At 35.4% G+C, this 7,695-nt stretch overlaps 1 long non-coding RNA gene across 1 annotated transcript; it reads right to left on the bottom strand.

Annotated features, from left to right (window-relative positions):
* Positions 1–2,498: 2,498 nt before the first annotated feature.
* Positions 2,499–4,618, bottom strand: LOC110458662. Its single transcript, XR_002463815.1, has 2 exons — positions 4,198–4,618; positions 2,499–2,731 (listed from the first exon to the last, which is right to left on the bottom strand). It is a non-coding gene; the product is annotated as an uncharacterized LOC110458662 (long non-coding RNA).
* Positions 4,619–7,695: the final 3,077 nt, after the last annotated feature.

The following is a 7,695-nucleotide window of genomic DNA, read 5'->3' as shown; positions in this document are numbered from 1 at the left end:
GGCGCTCTTACAACACAGTAAACATGAGTCGACACGGCCTTTACACCCATATACAGATATAATGAGTAGGACATTTTGGTAAGGTAAAATAGAGAACGGCGCTCTTACAACACAGTAAACATGAGTCGACACGGCCTTTACACCCATATACAGATATAATGAGTAGGACATTTTGGTAAGGTAAAATAGAGAACGGCGCTCTTACAACACAGTAAACATGAGTCGACACGGCCTTTACACCCATATACAGATATAATGAGTAGGACATTTTGGTAAGGTAAAATAGAGAACGGCGCAACAAAAGATAATGTCCTTTGATAGAAGTTATCCAATCTTGAAACTCGCATCTACCCTGGCTTTACCCAACCTCTACTACTGCTGGTGCCTTTGATCCTTTGATGTACACCAAAATAATCTCGCGGTCGCGTAACGGTAAAACTTAATGATTTTGAAGTCGGGTGTCGCTCCTCTGTAATCTTCAAATGACATTAAGTAGAATGTTACGTCTATATTCGATTTTTGAATTAAAACCTCTAAAATCTTTTGGAGTTTTAGTAATTCCAAGGCTCCTCCGATTCTTTGATGTTCGCTTTGTGCTCTCATTTACCACTTTATTTTATCTTGCACTGTTTTTCTCCCACAACAAATAACAACCTCGTTGTTAAGTTTCACGACTACTGATTCAATTTCTTCCACAACTTATCTGGAGCTTTCTTCCCGATTGATGACCAGTACAAATATTGTCATCTCTTCACAAGCATAGGGATTATCAAAATCTGTTGGATAATTTTGTTCATAATCCTGAGGCTTCCGATCTGCTGGTCATGACAAGTTGATGAAGTCCCTCGCCTCCCACTCCATGTAACATACTTTTTGAAAAGAAAAATCGTCTCTGGAATCGAATTTCACTTCACTGTGAGAACTGCCAATTCACTTCACTGTGAGGACTGCAAATTCACTTCACTGCAAGGACTGCCAATTCACTTCATTGTTAGGACTGCCAATTCACTTCATTATTAGGACTGCCATTTCACTCCATTGTAAGAACTGCCAATTCACTTCATTGTAAGGACTGCCAATTCACTTCATTGTAAGGACTGCCAATTGACTTCATTGTAAGAACTGCCAATTCACTTCACTGTAAGGACTGCCAATTCACTTCACTGTGAGGACTGCCAATTCACTCCATTGTAAGAACTGCCAATTCACTTCACTGTAAGGACTGCCAATTCACTTCACTGTAAGGACTGCCAATTCACTTCATTGTTATGACTGCCAATTCACTTCATTGTAAGGACTGCCAATTCACTCCATTGTAAGGACTGCCAATTCACTTCACTACAAGGACTGCCAATTCACTTCATTGTAAGGACTGCCAATTCACTTCATTGTTATGCCTGCCAATTCACTTCATTGTGAGGACTGCCATTTCACTTCATTGTTAGGACTGCCAATTCACTTCACTGTAAGGACTGCCAATTCACTCCATTGTAAGAACTGCCAATTCACTTCATTGTAAGGACTGCCAATTCACTTCACTGTAAGGACTGCCAATTCACTTCATTGTAAGGACTGCCAATTCACTTCATTGTTAGGACTGCCAATTCACTTCACTGTAAGGTCTGTCAATTCACTTCATTGTAAGGACTGCCAATTCACTTCACTGTGAGGACTGCCAATTCACTTCACTATGAGGACTGCCAATACACTCCATTGTAAGGACTGCCAATTCATTTCACTGTGAGGACTGCCAATTCACTTCACTGTGAGGACTGCCAATTCACTTCACTGTTAGGACTCACAATTCACTTCATTGTAAGGACTGCCAATTTACTCCATTGTAAGCACTGCCAATTCACTTCATTGTAAGGACTGCCAATATACTGTAATGTGTTAAGAGCACATTCAGGAAAAAAAGAAAAATGCTATCATTTTTAAATTTCTTAAAGGATCAAATTCAGACCAGATAGAAATTATGTAAAAAGCCAAACAATGGTTAACTACAAAGAAATGTGCTTATGAAACAAAGACATATTAATTGCACTTCTGTAGCTTTACAATTAGTATCTCAATGAAGCATGCTTAGGATTTTTAACAAATGCCTTGAACAGTTTGTGATCCTTATTGGTTTGGTTTGTTGGTGTTTTACATCCTATTATCAGCTATGATCATTTTAGGACGTGCCAGGTTTTGGCGGTGGAGGAAAGCCATGCAGGGTTCCTGGAGAAAAAAACACCGACCTACAGCCAGTACCTGGCGACTGCCCCATGTCGGCCTCAAACCCGCGACCCAGTGGTGGAGGGCTGGTGGTTTGTGATCCTAAATACAGAAATTATATGAAAATATTTGAATGGTTTATAATTGTATAGATACTTTACTGACTCGATGTATCCATTTCAAGATTAAAGGGAGAAACTGAAGTTGTATGCTAAATATGTACTCATAACCTAGACCTGAAAGTAGCAACATTGATAAGTCAAGTAGAACAAAAATCAATCTGTAATATATAACTCGTTTATTAGATACTTCCCAGTATGTAAACAGACAAATACAGAGAACAGTGTACATGTAGTACCTTAACCTTTTAGTATTGCCTGACAGTCTCTCACTATAGTGTATACCGACATTGTAAGTTATGATACCAGTGTAGTACCTTTACCTTTTAGTAATACCTGACAGTCTCTCACTACAGTGTATACAGACATTGTACGTTATGATAACAGTGTAGTACCTTACAATGTCTGTATACACTATAGAGAGAGACTGTCAGGTAACACTAGAAGGTTAAGGTACTACACTGTTCTCATAACTTACAATGTCTGTATTCACTATAGCGAGAGACTGTCAGGCAACACTAAAAGGTTAAAGTACTACACTGTTATCATATCTTACAATGTCTGTATACAATATAGTGAGAGACTGTCAGGGAATACTAAAAGGTTAAGGTACTACTCTGTTATCATAACTTACAATGTCTGTATTCACTATAGCGAGAGACTGTCAGGCAACACTAAAAGGTTAAAGTACTACACTGTTATCATATCTTACAATGTCTGTATACAATATAGTGAGAGACTGTCAGGTAATACTAAAAGGTTAAGGTACCTTTACCTTTTAGTATTACCTGATAGTCTCTCACTATAGTGTATTCAGACATTGTAAGTTATGATAACAGAGTAGTACCTTAACCTTTTAGTGTTCCCTGACAGTCTCTCACTATATTGTATACAGACATTGTAAGATACGATAACAGTGTAGTACCTTATCCTTTTAGTATTGCCTGACAATCTCTCACTATAGTGTATACCGACATTGTAAGTTATGATACCAGTGTAGTACCTTAACCTTTTAGTGTTCCCTGACAGTCTCTCACTATATTGTATACAGACATTGTAAGGTATGATAACAGTGTAGTACCTTAACCTTTTAGGGTTACCTGACAGTCTCTCACTATAGTGTATACAGACATTGTAAGATATGATAACAGTGTAGTACCTTAACCTTTTAGTGTTGCCTGACAGTCTCTCACTATAGTGTATACAGACATTGTAAGTTATGATAACATTGTAGTACCTTTACCTTTTAGTATTGCCTGACATTCTCTCACTATAGTGTATACAGACATTGTAAGTTATGATAACTGTGTAGTACCTTTACCTTTTAGTGTTACCTGACAGTCTCTCACTAGAGTGTATACAGACATTGTAAGTTATGATAACAGTGTAGTTCCTTTCCCTTTTAGTATTGCCTGACAGTCTCTCACTATAGTGTATACACACATTGTAAGTTATGATAACAGTGTAGTACCTTTACCTTTTAGGATTGCCTGACAGTCTCTCACTATAGTGTATACACACATTGTAAGTTATGATAACAGTGTAGTACCTTTACCTTTTAGAATTGCCTGACAGTCTCTCACTATAGTGTATACAGACATTGTAAGTTATGATAACTGTGTAGTACCTTTACCTTTTAGTGTTACCTGACAGTCTCTCACTAGAGTGTATACAGACATTGTAAGTTATGATAACAGTGTAGTACCTTTACCTTTTAGGATTGCCTGACAGTCTCTCACTATAGTGTATACACACATTGTAAGTTATGATAACAGTGTAGTACCTTTCCCTTTTAGTATTACCTGACAGTCTCTCACTCTAGTGTATACAGACATTGTAAGTTATGATAACATTGTAGTACCTTTACCTTTTAGTATTGCCTGACAGTCTCTCACGATAGTGTATACAGACATTGTAAGTTATGATAACTGTGTAGTACCTTTACCTTTTAGTGTTACCTGACAGTCTCTCACTAGAGTGTATACAGACATTGTAAGTTATGATAACAGTGTAGTACCTTTACCTTTTAGGATTGCCTGACAGTCTCTCACTATAGTGTATACACACATTGTAAGTTATGATAACAGTGTAGTACCTTTACCTTTTAGTATTACCTGACAGTCTCTCACTCTAGTGTATACAGACATTGTAAGTTATGATAACAGTGTAGTACCTTAACCTTTTAGTGTTACCCGACAGTCTCTCACTATAGTGTATACAGACATTGTAAGATACGATAACAGTGTAGTACCTTAACCTTTTAGTGTTACCCGACAGTCTCTCACTATAGTGTATACAGACATTGTAAGATACGATAACAGTGTAGTACCTTAACCTTTTAGTGTTACCCGACAGTCTCTCACTATAGTGTATACAGACATTGTAAGATACGATAACAGTGTAGTACCTTAACCTTTTAGTGTTACCCGACAGTCTCTCACTATAGTGTATACAGACATTGTAAGATACGATAACAGTGTAGTACCTTAACCTTTTAGTGTTACCCGACAGTCTCTCACTATAGTGTATACAGACATTGTAAGATATGATAACAGTGTAGTACCTTTACCTTTTAGTGTTGCCTGACAGTCTCTCACTATAGTGTATATAGACATTGTAAGTTATGATAACAGTGTAGTACCTTTACCTTTTAGTATTGCCTGACATTCTCTCACTATAGTGTATACAGACATTGTAAGTTATGATAACAGTGTTAAAATGTAAATTTGTAATGTAATGGCAAATAAAAACATTACACTGACTTAGATGTAAAAATTAATTAAACATACAAATAGCTGATACATGCATATCAGATTTGTGGGTTTGTACGCCTTAAATTAACAAATAGCTGATGCATGTAAATCGGATTTGTGGGTTTGTACGCCTTAAATCAGATTTGTGGGTCTGTATGCCTCAAATTAACAAATAGCTGATACATGTAAATCGGATTTGTGGGTTTGTACGCCTTAAATTAACAAATAGCTGATACATGTAAATCAGTTTGTGGGCTGTACGCCTAAAATTAACAAATAGCTGATACATGTAAATCAGATTTGTGGGTTTGTATACATTTGTACTACAACCACACCATTATAACAACAGTAAATTTATGACAAGAGAATGTTCAGTCAAATGAATACAATCATGTATTTACAAATAACGAAAAACAATGTGCCTTGCAAAAATTGCACTTTGATTTCAACAAATCACACCAACATTGTTTAACACAATTGTATTACAAAAGAAAAGCATTTGTGGAAAATGAAACACAACTTGTTTGCTGCTGGCTTGGTAATACAACCAGGCTTCACGACATATATACATACAAATTTAGAGAAACAAGTTTGTTTGTACCCACTATATATTAAACAATATTACAACTTGTAAATATGGATTTGACAAAAATTCAACAAGGATGGTAAGATTGGCTATGTATATATATAAATGAAACTTCAATAAAGTCGTGTGATTTACATTAATTAGATATAAAATATGTATTTTCTGTTATGAGTAGAAAAACAAGATGGTAGGCAGTATGTAAATAGGTTGGTTTTAACAACCCTTGTACATCAGATTAGAAGGAACAGCTACACCCGGACTTTCACAGTGTAAACATTGGCCTAGAAGTTCTAGGCCAGGGGTAATGTCTGGACTACCCTGGTACATACAGCTATTGATAGACCGGAATGTTTTTTTTGAGATTGTGATATCATGATTCCCACCAATTCTTGTATATAATTTTGATGCATTTTAACTTGTTTTGGAACTCACCACATTTTACAGTGTAAATCACTGTGTTGTTTTTCAATTGGATAAACAACATAGTTTCTACTAAATAGATCAATTAATATGATAGAATCTCATTATTACATCTCAATACGGCAATGGCCCCCAAGCTCCCTATCTATTTACAGTAACTACAGCGGTCCCTGCTCTCTCAAGTCACAAGCATAACACAGCCAGTGTACAACAAACCATATGTAATCACCAACCTTCATCTGTGTCAACTTATACTCAAACATTTCATTACGTTTGTTTCAATTCGGGAGAAATTAACAATGAAAGAGATTATGATGTAATAAAATATTTGAACATATCAATAAGTAGGGATACAATAGCAAATGAACAAGCATGCAGTGTAATAAGCAATGTCAGTAATTTATTGAAATAAAATAAAAGATCTAAAATAACTAAAACATTTCCATAGTTTTATACAAAGTACATGCAACCTGACAACATAAAAAATATCATTTCAATTTGACAGAAACACTTCATTTTAGTAGTTTTTGTCAAAAGTGAAGCTTGAATCAAAAGACACATTTGAACTCTTCCAGTTCATAGGTTGGAATAGTTCATTATGAAATTTCAGGGGTGAATGAGATAAACACAATGATATGGAGAATTAGCTTTAGAGCTCTATCTGACATGGCAACATATATATGTATAATCTCCTCACGGAAAATAAGGGTTGCGTAGCTATTTACAGTGTTAAACAAATATGTATGCATATATACAATAATTGTGATAAAAGTGGAAAGCAGTGATCATGATTAATTTATTTAAAACTGTGAAATAATGCTTTTTTTTTTTTTTTTTCTACACCGAATCTGATTTCTTGATAACTGCGAATTATTAATCATACAGAAAAAAATGTCAACAGTATAATACACACCAGGTACTAAATTAACAATACTTATAACAAACAAAAAGTGTATTTGTGCGATGTACACTGTTAACTCAATCACCCCTGCAGACACATTTGAGCTCTTCCAATTCAAAGGTTGGAATAGTTCATTATGAAATTTCAGGGGTGAATGAGTTAATAGTGTTACAAAGCATATGACTAGTTATGTACTTTAAAGCTTTTTAATTTTGTATTGTCAAACTTCGGAGACATATCTTGGGTAGGTTTATGATGGTTTCACACTGACTAAGGCCCCGTTGGAAATCTGGTTGAACTGTTTCAATCAGCTGAACATGAAAAGAAAACAGCAGGCTCAGATCTTGGTTAAGGCTTAACACTGGAAAATTTGACATGTGCATATCTTGGGGTCAGATGTGTCTGACTAAAACTAACATATTGACTATCACTAGTTTCCATTCTTTCTACATAAACTAGGTTGCATCTTTCTAGAAATAATATAAAATTAAGTAAATCTCTGAAAGAAAGATATATTATTCTCGATAAATTGTTATTTATTTGTCACAAAACTACGAAAACTCTGCCTAAAAGTTTGGCGAAGTTCAAATCCAAAAGCATATATTTATTGCAGAATATTTCTGCACCACCTGGACAGTTTCAACCAGGATACATAAAAGCAAACTAATTATTTGAAGTTTATTTAGAAATTTGTTAATT

The sequence above is a fragment of the Mizuhopecten yessoensis genome, unplaced genomic scaffold (genome assembly GCF_002113885.1).
Source record: "Mizuhopecten yessoensis strain PY_sf001 unplaced genomic scaffold, ASM211388v2 scaffold9685, whole genome shotgun sequence".
Classification (NCBI taxonomy): Eukaryota; Metazoa; Mollusca; class Bivalvia; order Pectinida; family Pectinidae; genus Mizuhopecten; species Mizuhopecten yessoensis.
Note: the sequence above shows the minus strand (reverse complement) of the source record. Positions and strands in the feature narration are given on the sequence as shown.